The following is a 24,874-nucleotide window of genomic DNA, read 5'->3' as shown; positions in this document are numbered from 1 at the left end:
TCCGGGTCACTCCTGTCGGAGCCAGGACCTGCTCGAACCTGAGGGTCACGGGGCGGGGCCAGCCTCCGTAATGGTAATGGCCGATCGTGTGAGTTCTCGAGGACGGTCTGCCCGGGCTGAGTCCACAGGTAGGAGCGGGGAAGGGGCGTCGGCATGGCAATGTCCGGGGATCTCTCACATTCCCTTATAAGAGAGAAATTCCAAGCAAACATAAAGACAATCTATTGGGCAATTTTGTGTGCCTATTTTTTTTTTTTTTTATTCTTTTTATTTGCATTTTCAACAACAAAAACAATAACATTCACTGCAGTGTTCATAGGATATGGCATTGACGATTCAGCTCCCCACCAACAGAACAACATCAATAGGATTGACAGTTGTGTGCCTATTTTAAATGTTTTCTTTGCTGGGCAATCTGATTCTAGTCTGCCATTCAGGCAGAATAAACCCTTCGTCCCTAGATAATTTCCCAGATCTTTATCCTGTCTTAAGGGTTCACAGGCTGGAAAAATTGCTTGTTTTATTTCATATGCATCCAATATATCCGTGCCAGAGGTCTACCTTCTTTGGGTACAATTTATGATTAAAGTCCCCCATAATAAAAAATATATCCAAATCATACTTTTCACATAGAGAATCTCTATCGTCTTTAAAATACACCAACTCAATTCCGTACTCCATGGCATTCTCCCATTGAATATACACATTTATGATGATTACATTTTCATATTTGTTATCTAAAGTCAGCAAGGATAGTCTACATACCAGGAGTAGAAGAAAAACAGAGATCTCAACCGGTCTCATTCAAAGGCAATTATACATGCATGTCTATAACATTGCAAGCACAGAAAGGAAGACTCTTGGGCAATACATTTTTAACAAAAACAATCATGTATTAAATACAATTCATATAAAAGGACAGGGGTAAGGGTATTGGACCAATCATCAAGAGAAGAAGGTTTACAGTTATATCAGCACTGCACGCAGGATCAATTGGCTAAACACAATCCGAAATTGTACTTGGTGCTGGGAAGTGTACGTGACACATAAAGACAGCGACACAAGTGACAAAGGGGCATATGTATCAACATCTCCATTTGCGATTCTCAAATAGCGATTTTTAAAGAATCGCTATTTGAGAATTGCAAAACGGGATGTATTTGTCATGATCCTGTACTCACTAAGCGGAAGACGAAGATGCGAAGGTCGATTCCTCCCGTTCCGTCGCCACAAAGACGAAAAGACTACAATTCCCAGAGGCAGAGCCGTCTCCGAGGGGGCAGGACTCTGCGGCGTCGGAAACACATAAAAACACTTCCGGGACCTAGGAACGGCGCTTGACAATCCGTTCTGGACCCTGGCTTCAAGCGGACGCTTTCTTTCCCGCATAGGACGGAGTAAGGAAGCGAACCTCAGATACCTGTTCCCGTAATCCCGTGAGGACTTCAAAAGAGCGGAGGGATTCCAACTGGGACCTCCGATTTTCCAGTCTTGTTCTGTTCCCGACATCCCGAGAGGACTTCAAAAGAGCGGAGGGATCCAACTGGGACCTCCGATTTTCCAGTCTCGTTTCTGCTCCCGTTCTTCCGTGAGGACTTCAAAAGAGCGGAGGGCTCCCGTCTTCCCCCGGAGCCTCCGATTTCCTTCATTCCCGGAAATCCCTACTGTTCCTGTGGAGACGTGAGTACAATTGGGAATCCCGAGTCTTCCGCAGACCTCCCCAGACCCGGATATTATCCCCGAGTTCAGAGCACCTCCCCGCAGAGTTACACTGCTCTGCCCTATTGTTTATCTTCCCGAGTTAAGCACCTCAGCCGGCTTCCTAAACATTGGGGAAGTTGGGGCGAACTATTGTCGGTCCCTGTGACTGAAACAGAGACGACACATACAGGAGCCTCTCGAGACAGTGTCTGGGAAACAGGTGCGCAGAAGGGTTCTCCTTTTCAGGCAGTTGCAGTGCCTCCCCGACCAGACCCCCTGCCCTGAGACCCTAAAGACCAAGGTGCTGTTCCTTGTCCCCCGGGCGCGTTCCCTCAGAGCTGTAAACTCATTACACTTTGGGGTGAAGGTCTTCGGGGGCGAAGGAATCCTATTCTTCACGACATCGTCCCTGCTGGCTGCTACGCAGAGGTTAGTGGGCTGTATATATTCTTTTTTGGTCTACTGACATCCTGACAGATTGTCAAGCCCAAGAAAGACGCCCAGCCCGGACGATGGACGCCAATGTCGTGATGTCCTCGTTGTTGGATACTCTAACCGCTCTCCAACAAGAGGTACAAACTTCACGGTTGGAAAATCAAGAAGTACGTAAGGAAGTGAATTCCTTACGTAGGGAAGTTGCTGGATTATCCCGTAGGGGTCCAAGTTCCTACATCAGGGAGGCAACCTTACCACCCCCTTCTCAGTCGAACCGATCCCCTTCCGTAGGTGATTCCCGAGGGGGTGGCTTCGCAGCCTCCCCTAGTCCCCCATCAACCTCCGAAAATGCTCCAGCAATCCATGTGATCCAAACGCTCAGTATACCCTTAGCGCCACCAGAACGCTTCTATGGAGAACCAAAAAAGTTCGAAACATTCCTCAATCAGTGCCGACTGCACTTCTTATGCAAACCGACAGTCTTTCAAGAGGACTCGGCCAAAACCGCCTTCATGATGTCCTACATGGGAGGAAATGCGGCAAGTTGGACGATACCCCTAATGGAAAGAAACGACCCAGTCTTACATCATTTTGGGGATTTTTGTGTGGAGCTCAGGAAACTATTCGACAGAAAATCCCATATGATGTCCCTGGACCGCGAACTCCTTACCCTGAGACAGGGAACACAGGACCTCTTGACATACATTACCTCGTTTAACAGGTTAGTGGTTGAAACGGATTGGCCACCAGAGAAACGAATCTCCCTTTTTTACCAGGGGTTAAGAGGAGAATTAAAAGACGTTTTGGCACAGGTGGTTCAATTGCCGTCTACGTGCGAAGAACTAATAGATCTAACAGTTCAATTAGATCACCGACTACTGGAGAGAAAAGGGGATCGGAGTCGCGGGGAGATGCGTCCCTTCGTTCCACGCCCTAGAAACACCTTGGAAGAACGCCCCAAAGGAACCGACGGACCTGAACCGATGCAAATAGGGGGAATCAGAGGTCCCTTAACGACCGAAGAGAGAGACAAACGGAGAAAGTTGAAACTCTGTTTGTATTGCGGCAAAGGAGGACACTTTATCCGTGAATGCCGCGCACAAGCTCAACTACCCGAACGAAGCAGCTCCCCTAGGTCCGTTGCTTCCCTGGACATCCCAGCGCCATCGGAAAACTAGCAAACCCGAACCAGCCAGAGATCTCTGGGTCGGGTTCTTTACAGTTACCGATCTCATCCCTCATAGCAAACACCCTCCAACCTGCAGTAGCACATCTGTATGTAGGAATTTCCCTGTGGATTAAAGGGTCAAAACCTGTGAAAGTAGAGGCCTTAATTGACTCCGGGGCCACAGGAAACTACATGGACCAAACCTATGCAAAAAACCTTGGAGTAACAAGCGAACGTAAGAAGATCCCTGATAACGTGAGAGCGGTGGATGGTTCCGAATTGACATCCGGACCTGTCGTAAGCCATACACCTCGCCTACTGATGAAACTCGGGAAGAAACATTATGAACGCATTTCTTTTGATCTCATTGATGCCCCCCAGTTTCGGCTCATACTAGGTATACCGTGGCTTACGCTGCACGACCCCAAGATTAGCTGGGCCGATCGCACGGTCTCTCTAAATTCCCAATATTGCAGGGTACATTGCACCGAAGAGAATACGGAACCAGAGACCAACACCACGTCCCTCGCAGTATTGGTGGCCCTCGCTTGTAGCCCATCACCCCCAGAAAAAACCAGCAGGCTACCCGAGGCCTATCAGCAATATCAGTCTCTCTTCAACAAACAGAAGGCCACACAACTGCCTCCGCACCGGACCCACGATTGCAGGATTGACTTGATCCCCGGAGCCGACATTCCCTGCAGTCGTGTTTACGCCTTGACTGAGCCAGAAACGCTCTACCTAAAGAAGTATTTAGAAGAAAACCTGGCTTCTGGATTCATCTCACACTCTTCCTCACCAGCCTCGTCCCCTCTTTTCTTCATTCCTAAGAAGGATTGTGCCGAATTGCGGACTTGCATTGACTACCGCGCGTTAAATCGAGTCACAATAAAAAACCGATACCCTCTCCCTCTGATTCCTGTTCTCTTGGACCAACTGAAAGGGGCCCGCGTGTTCACTAAATTAGACTTGAGGGGGGCATACCATCTCGTCAGGGTCAAGAGTGGAGACGAGTGGAAGACCGCCTTCAGAACGAAATTCGGGCTGTTTGAGTACCGAGTGATGCCGTTTGGACTCTGTAACGCCCCAGCAGCATTTCAATATTTCATGGACGAGGTGTTGAGAGGTCTTCTGGAGGTCTGTTGCGTGGTGTACATAGATGACATCCTCATCTACTCTCCCTGTTTAACTGAACACATAAAACATGTAACAGCCGTCTTGGAAAGACTTAAACAAAATTCCCTATACGCCAAGCTGGAAAAATGTTTGTTCCATGTCCCTGAAGTCGCCTTCCTCGGCTATGTGATTAATGCGGAGGGTTTTCAGATGGATGACACTAAGGTAGAGGCGATTACCCGCTGGAAAACTCCTCAGCATGTCAAAGCGGTCCAAAGTTTCCTGGGGTTCGCGAATTATTACAGGCGTTTTATTAAAGATTTCTCCAAGGTGATCCAACCCATAACACAACTGCTCAGAAAACATGCCCCATTTGTGTGGGGAGTGGAGGCCGAAAATTCATTTCGGGACTTGAAGGCCAGATTTACTCAGGCCCCCATCCTGCGACATCCTGATTCTTCTCTCCCATTTGTGGTAGAAACAGACGCGTCCCAGTACGCCCTAGGAGGGGTGTTATCCCAGCGACACCCTCAAACAGGACAGTTACACCCAGTGGCCTATTTCTCCAAAAGACTGACAGCCAGTGAACTAAATTATTCTATATCCGATAAAGAATTACTCGCCATCAAACGGGCTTGTGAAGAATGGCGCCATTATCTCTTGGGGGCCCAGCATACCATCGAGATATACACTGATCATCGAAATCTGTTGTTTCTGAAGACAGCGAGAGCTCTTACACCCCGCCAGCTTCGCTGGACCTTATTTTTTGCTGATTATGATTTTGTTATCAAGTATAGACCTGGCTCCCAAAACGGGAAAGCAGATGCGCTCTCTCGTTTTGAAGACCTTGAGAGACAGGGGGACCTGGAAACGCAGGAACCACCCTTGATCCTAGCGGAAGGTACCATAGCGGACTCCTCCCTAGCAGTACTAACCTCCCAGAACTTTCTCGAGGAAGTTAAAACGGCCCTGGCAGCCATGGATGCACGGGGTTGGATTCAGGAAGAACCCGAACACAGAGTCATAACTGACGATTTATGGTACCACTCGCACGTACTATACGTACCCACGACCGATCTACAGAAACAGGTCATGGCCTGGGCCCACGAAACAGCGTTAGGAGGACACATGGGAACCTCAAAAACCGTTGCCAATATAGAACGCTCCTTCTGGTGGCCGACGGTAAAGAAAGATACCAAAGAATACGTTAGTGGGTGTTCAATATGTGCCCAAGGAAAAGCGACACACCTGAAACCAGTGGGACTTCTACACCCTTTACCGATCCCTCCCAGGCCATGGCACACAGTCTCAATGGATTTTATCGTGGAAATGCCCCCCTGCAATGGATACACGGTAGTGCTGGTGGTGGTGGACCATTTAACAAAAATGGGGCACTTCATACCCTTGAAAGGGCTCCCTACGTCCTCTGAATTGGCTTTTGTTTTCCTTCAGCATGTCGTGCGACTTCATGGGATACCCAACGTTCTAATTACAGACAGAGGATCCCAATTCACCTCTAGGTTCTGGAGAGAGTTATGCAAAGTCCTGGATATCGATGCCAGGCTCTCTACCAGTTTCCATCCTCAATCTGATGGAAAAACCGAACGCCTCAATCAGACAGTGGAACAATACCTTCGTTGTTTTTCCCTTCAGAGTGCGACCAGCTGGACGACCCTTCTCTGGACGGCCGAGTTTGCGTACAATAACTCAGAGCATTCTACATTGGGATGTTCTCCGTTCTTCTGTTTGTACGGATACCACCCCAACATGCTCTCCTTCGATTGGCCGATCCAAACACCAGTCCCTAGCATCCAAGAACATCACACACATCTGCGCACCGTGTTACAAGAAGCGAAACAACACCTGAAGACGGCACAGGAAGCTCAAAAGAGATTTGCCGATCGCAAAAGAACAAAAGAACCTGAATATCAGGTGGGGGACAGGGTTTGGCTGGCTACAAAGAACTTACATTTAAAAGGGGCCAACAAATTCAAACCAAAGTACATAGGTCCCTATACCATAGTGGAAGTAATCAACCCTGTAGCCATGAAACTATCCTTACCCCCGTCATGGAGAATACACCCAGTATTTCACGTATCCTTGCTCCAACCATGCTCTACTCACATTCGATTGCCAGAACGACCCCCCCCGATTGCAATCGAAGGTCAAGAGGAATACGAGGTGAAAGAAATCCTGGACTCAAGACTAATAAGGGGTAGGATTGTAGAGAGGTGTGGCTCACTGGTTAGAGGCGGCAGACCCGCATGCAGAGAATCGGCCAGGGACCAGGGTTCAATTCCCGACGCGGCAGGGTCGTGGACCAGGGTCAAAACGGACTCGATAATTCTCGCCTCGGTACCTACTCTAACCAGGAACACACTCGGCAACTCTGGGCATTAAGCTTGCCTCATCTCTACAACGGCCCCCCACAGACGCCGGGGATGCCTGGTTTCACCTTGGAGATACCCAGATAGGGACCATCTCACAGGGAAAGCCAGGACGGGTTCCCCAGCGGTCTTCAGCGCCGGGACACTTCCGTTGGAGGTAGCTGCGCGCTTTACAAGCTTCCATAACATAACATTCACATTATTTGCTAGCTTATTTATACATTCAGTACTTGGTAGACTGGAAAGGGTATGGGGTGGAGGATAGAACCTGGGAACCGGTACAGAACCTCAATTGCCCTGATCTCGTTGAGAAGTTCCATGAAGCCCATCCAGGTAAACCAGGACGACCGCCGAGACGACGTTCCTTAAGAGGGGGTTCTGTCATGATCCTGTACTCACTAAGCGGAAGACGAAGATGCGAAGGTCGATTCCTCCCGTTCCGTCGCCACAAAGACGAAAAGACTACAATTCCCAGAGGCAGAGCCGTCTCCGAGGGGGCAGGACTCTGCGGCGTCGGAAACACATAAAAACACTTCCGGGACCTAGGAACGGCGCTTGACAATCCGTTCCGGACCCTGGCTTCAAGCGGACGCTTTCTTTCCCGCATAGGACGGAGTAAGGAAGCGAACCTCAGATACCTGTTCCCGTTATCCCGTGAGGACTTCAAAAGAGCGGAGGGATTCCAACTGGGACCTCCGATTTTCCAGTCTTGTTCTGTTCCCGACATCCCGAGAGGACTTCAAAAGAGCGGAGGGATCCAACTGGGACCTCCGATTTTCCAGTCTCGTTTCTGCTCCCGTTCTTCCGTGAGGACTTCAAAAGAGCGGAGGGCTCCCGTCTTCCCCCGGAGCCTCCGATTTCCTTCATTCCCGGAAATCCCTACTGTTCCTGTGGAGACGTGAGTACAATTGGGAATCCCGAGTCTTCCGCAGACCTCCCCAGACCCGGATATTATCCCCGAGTTCAGAGCACCTCCCCGCAGAGTTACACTGCTCTGCCCTATTGTTTATCTTCCCGAGTTAAGCACCTCAGCCGGCTTCCTAAACATTGGGGAAGTTGGGGCGAACTATTGTCGGTCCCTGTGACTGAAACAGAGACGACACATACAGGAGCCTCTCGAGACAGTGTCTGGGAAACAGGTGCGCGGAAGGGTTCTCCTTTTCAGGCAGTTGCAGTGCCTCCCCGACCAGACCCTCTGCCCTGAGACCCTAAAGACCAAGGTGCTGTTCCTTGTCCCCCGGGCGCGTTCCCTCAGAGCTGTAAACTCATTACACTTTGGGGTGAAGGTCTTCGGGGGCGAAGGAATCCTATTCTTCACGACATCGTCCCTGCTGGCTGCTACGCAGAGGTTAGTGGGCTGTATATATTCTTTTTTGGTCTACTGACATCCTGACAGTATTTAAACAATCGCAAAACTTTTGCTATTTCTTAAAATTCCTTAATTGCGATTAGCAAATTGCGAAATCGCAATTAAGGAATACCTTCCCATTCATTCCTAAGGGCCAGGAGACCCATAGGAATGAATGTGAAGTAATTCTCAAATTGCGATTTGCAATTTGCTCATCGCAATTTGAGAATAATTTCAAAGGTGCAAGGGTGTCATGATGACACCCTGATGCACCCCTGAAATGAGCATGTGTGCGCATATGGCGCACATACATGCCCTAAGGGCATGTATGTGCGCCACGTGGCACTTTGTAAAATTCAAAACAGTGCATTTTGATAGGAAATCGCAAATTACCACCAACTAGAAGTTGGTGGTAATTTGCGATTTCTTAAGGATAATTCGCACAACTTGGGTGCGTGTCACATATCATTTAAGAAATCGCATTTTGCGATTTCTTAAATGCTTGCGCAAAATTAAGAAATCGCTAAATTAGCAATTCCTTAATTTTGCGATGAGATATTGGCTCATACATCCCGATTAGCGATTGTTTTTTATCGCAAACGCTGTTATTTTGCGAATCGCAGCGTTTGCGATTAAAAAATCGTTTGATACATATGCCCCAAAGTGAGGTCAGCAAGGGGACGGCGCAAAGTGAAGTGAATATATATACAATATAATACAGTCGGTGGTTCTAATCTCAATTTAAACAATAAAGTTGAATATAATCCATTTTCCATAGAACCATATGACAGGATGTTGCCATCAATTAAGCTGACAAGTCGACGGCGTTTCGATCCACATTAATTGGGATCATCATCAGGACCGGATTGTCAAAGTTTCAGACAGTGCCGGGGGATTTTAAACACTATGAATGAGCGCGATGAAGCGTGCATCCAGGGAAAATTCCAACCGAAGTAGAGCTCTGAATTGAAGCGTATTCCGGATGCGACTAGAACGCAAAACTTCGGAGCTCCTGGAACGAAACGTCTTCCGGGTGCGATTAAATCCGCAGAGCTTCGGGGTTTCTAATGAATAGGGAACCAGTGTATGAATCAGCCCGAGTCCGGACTCGGGCTGATTCATACACTGTCTGAAACTTTGACAATCCGGTCCTGATGATGATCCCAATTCATGTGGATCGAAACGCCGTCGACTTGTCAGCTTAATTGATGGCAACATCCTGTCATATGGTTCTATGGAAAATGGATTATATTCAACTTTATTGTTTAAATTGAGATTAGAACCACCGACTGTATTATATTGTATATATTCACTTTCACTTCACTTTGCGCCGTCCCCTTGCTGACCTCACTTTGTCACTTGTGTCGCTGTCTTTATGTGTCACGTACACTTCCCAGCACCAAGTAGAATTTCGGATTGTGTTTAGCCAATTGATCCTGCGTGCAGTGCTGATATAACTGTAAACCTTCTTCTCTTGATGATTGGTCCAATGCCCTTACCCCTGTCCTTTTATATGAATTGTATTTAATACATGATTGTTTTTGTTAAAAATGTATTGCCCGAGAGTCTTCCTTTCTGTGCTTGCAATGTTATAGACATGCATGTATAATTGCCTTTGAATGAGACCGGTTGAGATCTCTGTTTTTCTTCTACTCACTTACCCTAATCTCAACTAGGTTTATGGATTTATGCTCCTGTAGTTTTTTTACTACATACCAGGAGCCATTTACATTTAACTTTTAGCAAGATCACATTCTTTGCTACTTTTGTAGACAGTAGGGTCATAATCCCCCCTGCCGGACGTCCGAACCTTTTTTTCTTGGCTGGTCGATGGAGTTGGAGGAAGCCATCAAATATTGGGGTTTCGTCGCATAGCCAGGTTTCTTGCAGACAGATTATTTTCACATTATTTGCTAGCTTATTTATACATTCTTGTTTTATTATATCTCCAAGACCGTTTATGTTCCAGGATAGGAAATTATGGCTATGCGACACCCCTTCATCCTATTCCACCTCACTTAAACCTCCATCTTCATCCGTGTCTTCCTTATACCCTGGGAGGGGCCTGCAGGACTGCTTCTTTGGCTCCAGTTACCCCAAGAGTTATCGATTACTGAGTTATTAACTACTACATTCAAAAAGTGCTTATTTTAGAAAGCTACTTCCTAATTGGCCGTTTCCCTTTCATTCTCTCTCTGGGATTAGCCGTATACTTTCCTGCTGTATCTCAATCACCGCTTTCCAAATTGCCAATTTTACCAGGTCGGAGTAGAATAGAACTCTTGTGATTTTCTTTCCATTTATGTTTTCTATAAAGCCCACCTGTCTCAGATCTTTTGTTCCTGTTCCCCTCAGACTAGGGTATTTAGAAAATGAAAATAGGATTTGAGACCTATTTAACCCCTTTGGTGCTCATGACGGAACGGTTCCGTCATGAGCCACGGTTGAGCTGTGCTCATGACGGAACCGTTCCGTCATGACCACGCCCGCGCAAGATTCCGTCAGCACAGCGGCGGAATTTGCGCAGCATGGAAGGGGTTAAAGGTATAATCTTCCTTGTTTTCTTTCCCTTTTTTCAGGTTGCTCTGGTTCAAAATACAGCCATTTATTACTTCCTACCTCTATCCCGGTCTTAGGGGCATCTGTACCTGCCTGCCCGGTATTTTTTCACATAACATTCCCCGGTTTACTTTTTACTTCTGTTTTACCTCGTTGCGGGCTGCTTTTTCTTGTTTTTTTATTTATATTATTTATTTTTTTCTTTTCTTTTTTTGTGGCCTAATACACCATGAAGGGCATTCTTGATGGGAGGCAAAACGACCCCCCTCTCAAACGTCCGACCTGTTTCGGTCCCTGACTCCATGGTCCGTAGAGAGTGGGGGAGATGGAAATCCCACAAGTTGATACTGTTTTCCCGATCCTCTCCGGTTCACACAGCCAACGGAACCCAATGTTACTATGGAGACTTAGGACCAACAGTGCCCAGGTAAAATCACAGGACCACCATTACCTATTTTGCCATGCTACTAGGGCCGCCCAGATCTTATTATAGCTTGAGCTATCACAGGCCATATCTGATTCACTCGTAAAGATTATATGTTTCAGGCATGCCGTAAAGGTTGGAGCATTTTCATCTTTCCAGGCCCTGCATATCTCACGCCTTGCCAGGATAACAACATAGAAAATAAATTTAAAGGCTGAGTCTTTAAGGTTGTAATTCGTCGCAAGGCCAAGAAAGATAGTCCCTGGAGTAATCTCCACTTTTTGATGTAACACGTCCTCCAAAAATTCCTGTATCTTGATCCAATAATTAAGAATCTTCGGGCAACCCACGAACATATGAAGGTCGTCAGCAGATGTGTGCATACACCTAGGGCAATGATATTCTAAGCCTGTCATCTTAGCTCATTTTTGAGGTGTTAAATATACCCTATGTGTAGTATATAGATTTTTTCTCTTAAGTGATGCAGGTTTAACGACTGCCTGCAACATAGTAAAAGAGTCGCCCCAGATGCCCTTAAATTCATTAGAGTTACAGCTAATGACATTACCCCAGAGTTTTTGAAGTTCGGATTCAGTCACTCCTCCAGTTTCTAAAAGGGCCCAATACCAAAAAGAAACATCCCGTTTCCACTCACCCCTCCTTGAGACTGAATCAAGTGTGGAGCTTAATGCTTCAAGGTCCCAAGATTTTGTTGCCCACCATTCTGATAACTGGTAATACTTAAATCTAGTAAGTGTCCCTCCTGTCAAGCCCGAGAGGGACTCCCAACTCAGAAGCTTCGAATCCTTCTGCAAATCACCCCAACATGTTATGCCTGCCATTTTTAAAGGCCGAGAGAGTTGATCTTTGAGGCAATCAGGGGTACCAGGGGAGTCCCAAATCGGGGCCTGAGATGTATAATAAGGGATTTTAAGACTTTTCCTAATGTATAACTAGTTCTTCAAGGCAGCACCCAGAATCTTGAGCCTGACTTTTTTTTAAAACTTCGGATCTCCAAATTTAAAAAGAAAAAACTCTTGCCCCTGAGGGATGTCATACAACAAAGCCTGAAACAATAACCCCAGTGAGGATGCATCCGTCTTGTTGGCCAATATTCTGAAGTTTTTAAAATGAAATGAGTGACAGTACGTGAGTAGGTCTGGTAGGGCTAGCCCCCCCATATTTAAACTTCTCATAAGCTTTTTCCAGGAGATCTAGAGAACTTGGTGTTCCAGATAAAGGAGCCAATCTTTCCCTGCAATTTCGCAATATCTGATGTCAAAAATGATAACGGAATTCAGCTAAATAAAAAAGTTATTTTTGGCAGAATAATCATTTTTATCAGGTTAACCCTTCCGAAGATATTTAACGGGAGGCTTGACCATCGCTGAAGTAGACCACAAACAACCTTGGAGACTCTGGTCAAGTTAACTTTAGGTATATCTCCAAGTTTCTGGGCCAGATGGATCCCCAGATACCTCATACGAGGCTTAGCCCCATGTGTCCCGATGTCTCGGTTCCATTCCATAATCTCGGTCTTATCTTTGTTTATTTTATACCCAGAGATTTCCCCAAATGATTCAGCCTGATTTATTAATCTGGGGATGGCTACAGCTGGATTAGATGTAAACATAAGCAGATCATCTGCGTATAAAGCAAATCTCAACTCCAGATCTGCAATTTTAAAAGGTTTAATCAATGGGTCGGACCTGAGCTGACAAACAAAGGGTTCAATATATAGATTGAACAATAGGGGTGACAAGGGGCATCCTTGTCGGGTGCCCCGAGCAATTGTAACCCAATCTGTTAGGGCGCTATTGACTACAATTCTTGCCCGAGGGCAGAAATAGAGAGACCTAACGGCTGAAACAAAATTATTGGGAAAACCAAACCCGGATAGGGCTTTCCATAAGTATGACCAGTTCACCAGGTCAAAGGCCTTAGCGGCATCAATGGCTACTAAAGTCAATGGAAGCTTCTTATCTGTTGCCACATCTATTGCCGCGATAGCTTGAAAAGTTAATTAATTCAACTGTCTATCAGGGATGAAGCCCCTCTGATCCGAATGTACTATTGTTTTAATGATTCTTGTTGTTCTAGCTGCCAAGACCCCCGCAAAGATTTTACAATCAGTATTTAACAAAGAGATGGGTCTATAAGACTCAATTTTTAGCGGGTCCTTATCAGACTTCAAGATCAGTGTGACTGTGGCTTCAGACCATGATTTCGGGATGATCTCACCTGATAAATAGATTCTATTAAACAACTTTGTTAGGACAGGGACAACCTTTTCAAGGACTACCAAATATAACTCTATTGGGAGCCCATCTGGGCCCGCTGCCTTCCCTCTAGCCATTTTCTTAATCTGAGTTTTAACTTCGCCCTCTTGTATACTCGAACACAGAAAGGCTCTATCTGACATACATATCTGAGGCAGCCCAAGCTGATTCAGCCAATCTTTAGCTCTTTGAGGTACAGAGCAGGTATCTTCTTTATAGAGATCTTGCATAAATATTCTCCCCTCCTCCCTAATTTGGTCGTCGTCATATATGATGGCTCCTGTACTACTCTGGGATAGGCTTTTAATTTGATTCCTTACCCTATCTACCCTGGTTTTCCAGGCTAGAAAGGAACCACATCTTTCGCCATATGAAAAATTTTGGAGCTTACTGGCATCCCACCTATCTTTTAAAATTTTATCCAGACTAGCTTGGAATTCTGCCCGTAATCCGTCCGGCTCACTTTGTAGATGTAGTACCATATTCTGATGTTCTACCAATGCCATCTGAAGCTCTCGTTCTTTTTGCTTGATCTTAAAAAGACGCTCTGCCTCCAGCCTCCTCCTGAGCAAATCCCTGCTAATCATCAATGTACTTAATGATCCTCTAAGGAAGGCCTTGAATGCCTCCCAGACCACCTGATCAGTTGCGGTACTGCAGTTATACTTAAAATATTCCTCTGCCTGGTTCACCAAGTCCAACTTGACCTCTTCCTTTAGTAATAAGGCTCTATCCAGGGTCCACCTTCTCTGAAATACTTTTTGCTTAAGATTAACTACCAACTCCACTACAGAATGGTCAGAGAGTAGTGCTGGAATATAAAGGATAGAGTCTACTGCTGAGAAAAGGGATTGGTCCAATAAAAATAAATCAATCCTGGAATGATGTCTATACTTCCGGCTATAAAAGGAGAAATCCTTTTTTAAACCGTTTTTTGCTCTCCAAATATCTATCAGATTGAAATCTTGAATAATATTCCTCAATTCCAGCTGTGATTTACGTGGAGGGGCATATTTAACCCTTGAAGTACGATCTAAAAGTTCATCCAAGATCAGTTTAAAATCTCCCCCTAAGATAATAGGTGTTGCCGTTTCAGAAAGGCTCGCTTTTAATTTTAAGAGAGCAGCTGGAGCATCCTGGTTAGGCCCATAGTAAACTGCACAGACCAATGGGGAACTCCCTATTAACAATGATGCTACCAGCCACCTCCCGGATTGATCTGTCTCGAACTTCTCTACTTTAATCCCAGCGTTATTTGCAATTACTATTGCCACTCCCCTAGTGCTACCTTTTTGTTCGGAGTAGAGAAGATCTTGGACCCATCTGTGCTTACCAAATCCTAACTTACACTCCTCTGCCTCGAAGTGCGTTTCTTCAAGCAGGCAAATATGAGCCTTTGAAATCCTCAAATATTCACACACTCTAGACATCTTTCTCGTATCCCTCAACCCATTGACATTCCAGCTGATTATCTTGATTTTATTAGAAATACTGTTCATCTTGGGGCATCCTTAAATAGGCTAAATTTTGCTCCCACCTGCACTTTCTCCACCATTGTATGAGGACTAATTTTTTCCCATTTTATCCCCGGTCAACCGTGCCCCGCGACCACGCTCCACCCCCCCTGAGGAACCCTCCCTCTTCTTCTTTGGCGATCTTAGTCGCCTATCGGGACCCCACTTGATCCGATACCAGGATCGACCCTCTAGAAACATTTAACATTAAAAAATCCCACATATGCTCTGACCCTCTTTTTCCTCTTTTTTTTTCCCCCTTCTCCCCGTTTCTTGTACACATATATGAATATCCTATATATATATTTTTTTTTTTTAAGTTTCAATTCTATATATATATATATATATATATATATTTTTTTGTTTGTTTTCCCCTTCTCCCAAAACCCATACTTTCCGTCCAATTTAATACACTTCCCGTACCCTCAGATGCAGGAATCACCTTCCCAGGAAGAAAAAAAGAATAGTTTTAATGTGAACTCTCTTTCATCAAAATCAGCAATGAGTCTACTTCTTGAGGGGAGGTGAGGTTATAGGACTTATTTCTCCACATCACCTTTAGTGAGGCGGGAAATTTCATCTGGACGTGTGCGCTACAGCTCCTCAGATCAGGCATCCTAGACCCCAATTCCCATTGCCTTTGTGCTGTAGCTCTACCCACATCAGAACAGATAAGGCATTTTTTATAATCGAACTGGAGAGATGTATCAGTGAGTGCTCTACCCAGTATCAGATCCTTAACTGTAAAGGTATGGAAGTTCACTAACATTTTTCTGGGAGCTTTTCTGTCTGGGTGTTGTCTAAAAGGATCTCTATGCGCCCTTTGGATTTCTTTTTCGAGGTCAATATCTGATCTGTCTTTAATTACTCCTTCTCTAAGAAGTTTACAGATCAATGATTTAACATCACCGTTCTCGGCCTCCTCAGGAATCTTTAAAAATTTCAGATTATTCCGTCTAGCTTGAATCTCTAGCCTCTCGATGTCCATTTGGAGTGACTTATTCTGGGCCTTCAGTCCCGCAATGTCTTTTATGTGTACTTGACCCGCTTCCGAGAGCGTAGCGACTTCCACCTCCAGGGCCCCAGTTCGTTTACAGATGTCATCCAATTTACTTTCCAAATTTGCACACTTCTCATGTATCCCCCTTTGGTTCGCCTCGGAGATCTCAAACTTAGAAAGAAGGTCTCCTCTGAGGGACTGCAGAAGTGACTGTAGCTGTAGGTGTCCACTACTCGAATCCTCATGCCTCCCCCCCAGAGCACCCTGGTCGAGCCCTGCCCCTACTTCTGCATCGATAGAGGGTAATGAACCAAAAGCTAACGGAGGTGGACCAGCTGTAGATTTCTTAGTGCTGTCAGTGACCATAGAATCTAAATCTTTAACTGATTTGCTGAGCTAGGGTTAAGATAGCAGATTCAGATTCAGGCAGGGCTCGGGAATCAAAAAACTCTAGCCCAGAAGGGGAAGTCTCCTCAATCTCTAGATCCGGGTCGCAAGCCAAGGGAGAATACCTGTTTTCAATGGAGATTTGAGGGATTATCCGAGCGGGAGAAGATGGTAGCAGCCACTTGCTCCATTATTTTAAAGTAAGATTTTAGCGAGGGGGTGGGTTTTACTAGGGGAGCAGATTTTTTCAGAGTCTTACTGTTTTTAAACTCCCCTTTCTTTGTATCTTTTCCCTTTTTCTCCTTCCTTTTCAAAGGCGTTAATGGGACAACTGCATCAAGCCCCCCTTTGTCCCCCTGTGAGACCAGTAAATCCTCTCTTTGAAGTTCCAGCTGAGAGCGAAGCTGATATCTGTTTCTAACAGGCAGGTTAGGCTGGAAGTGGTGGATCCAACCTTGATCGCGAGCATTACAACGCTCAGCGGAGGAACATGGCGGCAGGCTGACGCCGGTCGCTCCGATCTCATCCGGAGTATCGACCGCTTTTTCTCGATTAATTGATCCCGTCTTTACGGTGAGAATGCAGGGGAGACCTTGCACCCGTCTTTTCTTTATGTTGTTCTGACCGTTTTTTCTCCGCTTTTCTCCTCTGTCGTGTTTTGCCCGAGGTCAGTGGCGCTGTGAAGGGCGGCGCTAAGACCGAGGAGCCCTGCAAGCCGTATGGGAGCCGAGGTAGCAGCAGAGGTGGGGTTTGCAGTCTCTGAGGCCGGCGGTGGCTGCAGGAAGCATCGGGCAAGGCTATGGAAGCAAATTAGATCGGAGACCGCTAGGATCAACTTTTGAGCCCCTGAGGGGCGAGGAGCAGCAGTGATACTGTCAGTGGGGCCAGAGGGGGCAGGGAAAGGCCGCATGCAGCTAAACTCTCAGGGTTTTATCGGCAGAGGTGGTGTGCGGATTAAACCAGGGGCGCCTCAGGTACTGCTAATGGAAAGAGACTTTTCTTTACTAAGTTCTGAAAGCTTAGACTCCATCTTAAAACAGGGCCCCGGCCTATGTTCTAAAACCAGAGAAAAGACCTCAACTATAGAAGTAGTGAGCAGCTTTTTCTTGGTTTTGATTCTTCTGAAAATGTATATGGTGTCCTGCGTTATTTATTTTTAATACGGGTTTTGTTTTTAATTGCTCCTTACTTGGTCCCTTGCTACTCTGTTTCTTTACTTGATTATAGGGACCCTTCCTCTTACCCTCAATTCTAGGGGTCTTGGCAGGTAACATTATCAGTGCACGAATAATTTTTTTTTTTTTTTTTTTTTTTTAAACTTTTATTGTAAATCCGTGACACAGCTATTCAGCCGACAACCCGGAGGTACGGCAACTTTAAAGAGTCAACACATGCTTGCGTCCACATATCACTGATAGGAGAGCTAAAGGTTCTATTTTGCATAAACATAAACACAACCCCAAACACGAGCAAGGCGAAAGGTACTGTAGACATCCAGAGAGGTTCCCAGCAGGGGGGACGAGCCCCATCTCGTCCAACAGGCACAGGTCTATAGCAAGGGAAAGGAAGGAAAGGCAGACTCTAGAAGCAATCACAGATCAGCAGGAAAATCAAAGCCGGGAACAGACTAAGGGGAGAGTTGCTCCTCTGGCGGGTCCGGGTCGGGGGGCAGGCAGATGTCCCCTCTGTACTGATTCAAGGCCCCCACACAGCGTGCCATTTCCGAGGGCGCCCTCGAGCACAGTACACTGTTTTCTCCCTAAACATGCTCCAGTCCATGTTTTCCATCCACGCTGGGGGAATTTTTAAGTTAACCTCTTTCTCCTTTATTTTTTCCCTTGTTTCTACTTTTGTTTTCATATTTCTGCGTATCTTTCTTTTGGGTTGACCCCATTGTTCCAGAAGCTATATCTTGAGTTTTCCCCTCTTCTTTTTACCAACATCAGGCATTTAGATATATATAAATTATGTGGGGGTTTCTACTGTTTCTATGCTTCCTTTCTGTTCTGTAGACTGAGGGTATTGCATATGACCTCTAATTCCTTGCAGCTCCTCCTCAATTTTTGTAAATATAACTTTTGCGTTTTCAGAACCCTGTTATTTAGCATTGTAACTTCTAATATCTATGAAGCAAAAGGATAGTTAGGGAAAGCCACAGCTGCACTACCCTCCTATACACACAGTGTCACTAATTTGAAAAGTTCATGTTGACCACCTCAAAGGTCCACTATCCATAGACCATATACGTTTCATCACAGAAAAATCATTTGACAGAGAGGCAACACTTCAAAAAATAACAATTGTACATAACGTTTTAAAATACAAATATACAGATAGAGAAAATAGGTTCTTTAATTGTTGCAGGTTGAACAGGCAGCAGAGAAACAGCTAGCACGTTTCGCCCAACAGCGGGCTTCCTCAGGGCTGTAAAGAACAACATACATATATCAAAGAATAATCTTTCTAAAATTTCATTTAATACATAAAAAAACCAAAGTTGAAAATGACCCCATTGTGGAGATACAATTCGTCATTTGTGATTAATAGGTAATCAATGTCACCTTCTACTATGAGTAGTAGCAGAAAGTAAAATTGATAGAAAAGGTGAGTGAAGAAAGTATATATGAATAAAACAAGAATGAAAAAAATCGAGATAAGATGAAAAGGAAAGAGGAGAATAAACACAAAAGAAAGAAAAGACAATACACCATCAGGATTAATAAAAGTAACACATATATCCGATTAGATCGTTGGAAGGAAATCTAAGACACCAAAAGCAAGAGCTCAAAGATAAAAAATTAGATAAGAAGGACACATACCACAGACCAAAACCACAAATCAAAGTGCTATAGCACTAAAGGAGTACAACAAGTATGGCCTAAGAGTTTTCATAAGGGGAAGCAGACCTACCTGTCTTTTATTTCACGCCGCCACCGCCAAGAGTCTAGGGGGCACCTGTGAACAGCATTGCCTTGCTTACCTGACCTCTACTCCACGCCGACACCGCCAAGAGTCAAGGGGGTCAATTTTGAGTGCATACAACAGCGTCGCCGCCCCGGGACTACAATTCCCGGCTGTCCCAGCGGCGGTGCGGACCACGGACGTAGCGCAAGCGCCAGGAGGCGCGCATAAGAGACGCTGAGGTCGGCGGAGCGGGGGGAAGCAGACCTACCTGTCTTTTATTTCATGCCGCCACCGCCAAGAGTCTAGGGGGCACCTGTGACCAGCATTGCCTTGCTTACCTGACCTCTACTCCACGCCGACACCGCCAAGAGTCAAGGGGGTCAATTTCGAGTGCATACAACAACCGGACAAAGGGCGGGCCGTCTGTGGCCGTCCGGGGCAGGCCGCGGCAGGGCAGGGCCGTACCTCTTGGCCGGATATTTTAAACCGTGTAACTACCTGTGATTAGTAAGTGACTTTGAGGGCTTGGTCTATTTCTATGTTACTGCTTCTGTCCTGCTTTTAACGTTGTTCATTGTTGTCACTAAACATGGGCAAACCCAAGTCTGCCCCTGCACATAATACTCCACAACCTAATAGTTCCGTTCATACTCCCATTCCTAGTTTGACAGCTATTGACCGGATGTTGCAAAAGACTATTGGGGTGGTTTCCTCTGCCATTGAAAGCACCGAGAGGCGCCTTTCGCTTCCTGCAGGTACGCTCCCCCCTCTTTCTGCCAGTAACGTCTCGCTGTTAACATCCAATATACAGGAGTCGTTATTAGTTACATCCTTTATTGGGCTCCCCGAAGTTCGCTCTCTGCAAATATCGGGGGACAATTCAAAATCCCTTCCGCTGGCACAACCAGAGCTCATTCCCGCGGAACCTAGGTTATCCTTGTCCCCTGCTATTTTTCCTAGCGATCAATTCTCTGACCATTCTTTTGAGAATTCTATGGCTGATATGAGAGTAGTACCACCTATAAGCCCTATTGTAATTTCTGGATGTGAACAGATTATTAATAATGACTCGTCACGTATGACAACCAGGGGGTTAAAAGCGAAACAAAAGCAAAATCATTGCACCAAGAAAGGGAAATCCCTGATTAACACAAAGGGAAAGGGTCCCCTTAAACCACGAAACACTACTAGCAAACCTACAGAAAAAGTGAAAAAGGTCACTAACAACACATTAGTTATTCCCCATACTACTAATACAAGTGACCCGTTAACGGGGGAGGGTTTCTGGGGGAAAATGGAGAATCTGATAATGTCTTATGTGGAACCCATTATGGTAAAATTGTCAAATATTGAAGCTAGGATTATTCATATGGCGGGATTAACTAAGGCAGAAGTACCACCGAAGCGACCAAATGATCTTGTATCTCCCGATCAGCTGCCCGTGGCGAAAGGTAACCCTTTTATTATTCCACAGCCGGACGAAATTTGTGCACAGCAGGCTGCCACCAGATTGGAAGATTCCAATACGACGGGACTACAGGTACTAAGACCTTCCCTACTCGCGCAGAACAATTTTCCATCTGCTTTAGGGGCAGCTGTTGATGCCAGGGAGGTCATTTCTATTCCGCCATCTAGGCTCCCTACCATAAATCTGCCGCCAGAAGCTCTACCGTATACTGTGGTGTTAGTTAATGTCCCTCCCCTTCCTCTTAATGTTAAAGAGCATTGGTCAACCTTGAGAAATAAAGCTCTATACTTCTTATCAGTTAAATTTGGGTCAAACGGTGCATTGTTCTCCAATTTTAAGATGGCCAGAAGAGTTGGATGGATTGGTTTATCTCCCAAAATATTCAGAGGGGACTGTGTGATACTTTCATTACGGTCACCCCCTCTGGTTAATGATATCTTGGGGAGGTGTTATTCTGGCCAACTTCTTACTGACCACGTAAATATTGTCCCACTTGCCTATTTTTACTCTTCCCCATGGCAGGAAAGGATGCGAGGTTTTCGTCCCTTATTTTCTAACCAGGGGCACCTTGAGGAAGGGAGATTTGCTGTCCCAACTTTTAACCGATATGATATTCTCAGTGGTTTGGATAACAATGATTGACATCAAACTAGTGTTCCATTCAGTACTCGGATATCTGCATCGACCAACATCCTGTTTCCTGATCCCCTGGCTGTTATTAATGGCGCAACCAGTATAGTTAGCCCGTGCTCTGGAACCGATGGTATCCCGGGTGGGGATGAAATGCTGGCTGCTTATGCTCAAGATACGAGAGGGAATGGTTTAACTCCTTTGAGGACAGATTCCACTTTAGATCCTACCCTGGACCGTACAATTTGTCCTGCAAGTAACACCTTGTTTTGTAATATATGTTCTTGGAATATTGCTGGAATTAAATCTAAAAATTGGTAACCCTTTATGGCAAAATTTTATATACCAGCATGAACTTATCTGTTTCCAAGAAACATGGTCAGAGGACCCAGTTCATATCAACGGGTTCATAACACTCCATACCCCAGCAGTGAACTCTGCACATGGCAGAGCTAAAGGAGGCTTGACAACCTATGTATCCAATAACCTGCTTTTATTAAAGATATTGGAGCCAGTTAAAGATCCCTATTTTCAACTCTTGATCTTGGTCCTTACCACAGCTACCCCGATTGTTCTTATCAAGCTCTATAATAATTTTCCTTTGGAGGACGCCTCTACTATACTTAATAAATTGGCTACATTAGTGTCCCAACAAGAAAAATCCTTCGGGCACGATATGATGATCCTCCTGCTGGGCGACTTTAACTGTACCCTGTGTTCTATGGCGATTGATAAGAGATGTATTGTGGGGCGCGAAGACGGAGTGAGTTTTTTACACTTTAATCACTCCCACTTAGGAGATCTTTATAATGAATTCCTGGGTCAATTGGATTTGGGTTTCTTAAATGAAACTTCTATTAATCCCTTCCCTCTCCCACCAACTTTCAATGGCCGTGGTTGCTCCTCGACCATTGACTTTGCACTCTGCACCATCCGGCATGCTGGAAGGATCGCTAAATTTAGCGTCTCTAATATGGCGTTAAGCCATCATTTTCCTTTATGTCTAACTATGTCTATCCCCAAGAGAACGATTCCAAAAGATAGTGACAGGGACATACTGTGGGAGAATTTGACCATTGGTTGTATCAACGGTTATTCCCTTAGATGGGAGAATGTTGATCAACCTAAAGTATTAACTTCCGTTATAAATAAATGTGTGCCTGAGCTGTTGACTTGTTTATTGGAGGATGCTACCCCTGATAAAATCCTTGCTTCTTTCTCCATAATCTGCGATCAAATTAAAACTTCCTTGACGAGGAAATGTAAAAGTAGTAGAGCACCGAGGGTTGGTTGGTTTAACTCTAGTTGTACTAGAGCATATTCACATTTAAAGAAAACGCTTGCCAGCCGCCCCAGGTGTATAGAGGATATACGCAGAGCAAGGTCAACATATAAATCAGCCCTAAAAGAGAGGAAAGATGAGCTGAGGAAAGAATCTTGGGAAGCGTTGCACCAGGCTTCGGTTGGCAATGACTGTGCAAGGTTTTGGAAAATTATTAGAAATCCCTTTCTTAGTGAAGAGGTTTGCCCTTCTATTGAGATAGCCATATCAGAGGACAAATGGATTGAACACTTTTCCAAAGTCTATGAGGGAGAGGCTATGTCCTATTCCCCATGTAAACCTACGGACTACCCTCTCTTGGGCAATTTTCAGTTCTCCCTAAAGGAGGTTGAAAAAGCCATATCTATGAGCAAGGGAGGTAAGGCCCCTGGTCCCGACGGTGTACCTATAGATGTGTTCAAGACTCTACCGTCTTTGTGGGCCCCCCTTCTGGTCCAGGTGTTAAACGCCAGTTGTAGGACGGACTTACTGCCCTCTTGGGTGGAATCGATAATAGTCCCAATTTATAAAAAGGGGGACAGACATGACCCGGGCTGTTACAGACCCATTTCCCTTTTAGACTCCTACATTAAATAGTTGGACGTGTAATCCTGGATCGCTTACTTTCATGGGTTGAGAATAATTCTGTCCTATCCGACCTACAATACGGATTTCGTTCTGGTTTAGGTACAGTGGAACAGGGTCTTAATTTCCTGTTGCTGACTGGGAAGTATACCAGGGCTAAGAGGGTGAATTTGTTTGTGGCCTTCGTTGACCTCTCAGCCGCCTTTGATTGTGTGGTTCACTCTAAACTATGGACACTGTTAGATCAAATTGGGGTTGAAGACAATATCATTTATTTTCTTAAATGTTTTTATAGCGACGCATTTGCTCGCGTTCGCTATGGGCGAAAGGGAGAACGCACAGGTAAAATCCTAATCAGGAGCGGTGTCAGGCAGGGTTGTGTACTGGCACCACTCCTTTTTAATTTATATATTAATGGATTAGAGAAGGCCCTGTGCAATTCAAGTTTTGACCCCCCTTACGCTGCTGGTCGTCCAATACCGCTATTAATGTATGTGGATGACGCTGTTTTAATGTCTCGTACTCAAGTGGGTTTACAGCGAGTGGTGGAGAGTTTCGCCCTCTTCATAAAAGATCTGGGCTTACGAGTTAATATAGCCAAAACCTTCATCATGCGCTGTGGCAGACGCCCTAAAATCATCAAGCCTATATCCATTGAGGGTCAGCAATTATTGTGCACGAAGCAATTCTCTTACCTGGGTATTTTATTTACTGAGAAGGATGTCTGGGGTGAGGCTATATTAGCTAAAAAAACTGACAATGAATCGTGCAATTGCCGCCCTTAGATCCTTCACGAGGAAATTAGGCACCAGACCTCCTACTGAATTAATTAAGATCTATAAAGCTAAATGCGTTTCTGGCGCAATGTATGGTAGTGGGATCTGGGGCTTTGCTGATACTTCTCAGCTCCAGGTACTTGAAAATTGTTTCCTAAAATTTATACTTGCAGTTCCAAGGAGTTCCTCAAACCACATTTGCCACTCGGAATTGGGACTCCATTTTATATCCGATCTCATTAAGTTGGAACCGGTATTACTCTGGCATAGAGTATGGACAAATGAAGAATCCAAACTCAACAGAGACATACTGGCTGACGCTCTTAAACTAGATGGATATTTAAGGATACCGTGGCTGAATTATGTACGTAAATTCCTAAGTGATATTGGCAAACTGGACTATTTTTTAAAACCCCCAAACTATGCTTGCTATTTCCCAGAAAGAGTTTAAAAAAGAGGGTTTACTCTTTCTAGAATCCTTAAGAATTACTACAGAGATTATAAAACCCACTGTTTTAAACCATCAAATAATTTTAACATCTTTTAATATTCAACCCTATCTGACCCATGTCCCGGGTAACTATGATAGATTTTTACTAACCCGCCTAAGGTTGGGATTGTTCCACAGACTGGTTAGCTTCCCACTAGTTAACAACTGGTCTCATGTATTACCTCCCTGTGATGGAAGTTCTCCCCAAAGCACAATGCATGTTGTTCTATTCTGTAAATTTTATCATCAAATGAGGTCTGTGCAATTACTACCTTTTTTAAGAGAGCTCGGGCATCGGCAATGCCGCCCAGCTATGTACGATATCCAACGTTTGGACAATCACCTCTGCGTTGCAATAATTACTCTGTACTTAAAGAAAGTG

Source organism: Triturus cristatus, chromosome 2_1, assembly GCF_964204655.1.
Source record: "Triturus cristatus chromosome 2_1, aTriCri1.1, whole genome shotgun sequence".
Lineage (NCBI taxonomy): Eukaryota > Metazoa > Chordata > Amphibia > Caudata > Salamandridae > Triturus > Triturus cristatus.
The sequence above is the reverse complement of the archived record's forward strand: the minus strand, read 5'-3'. Positions refer to the sequence as shown.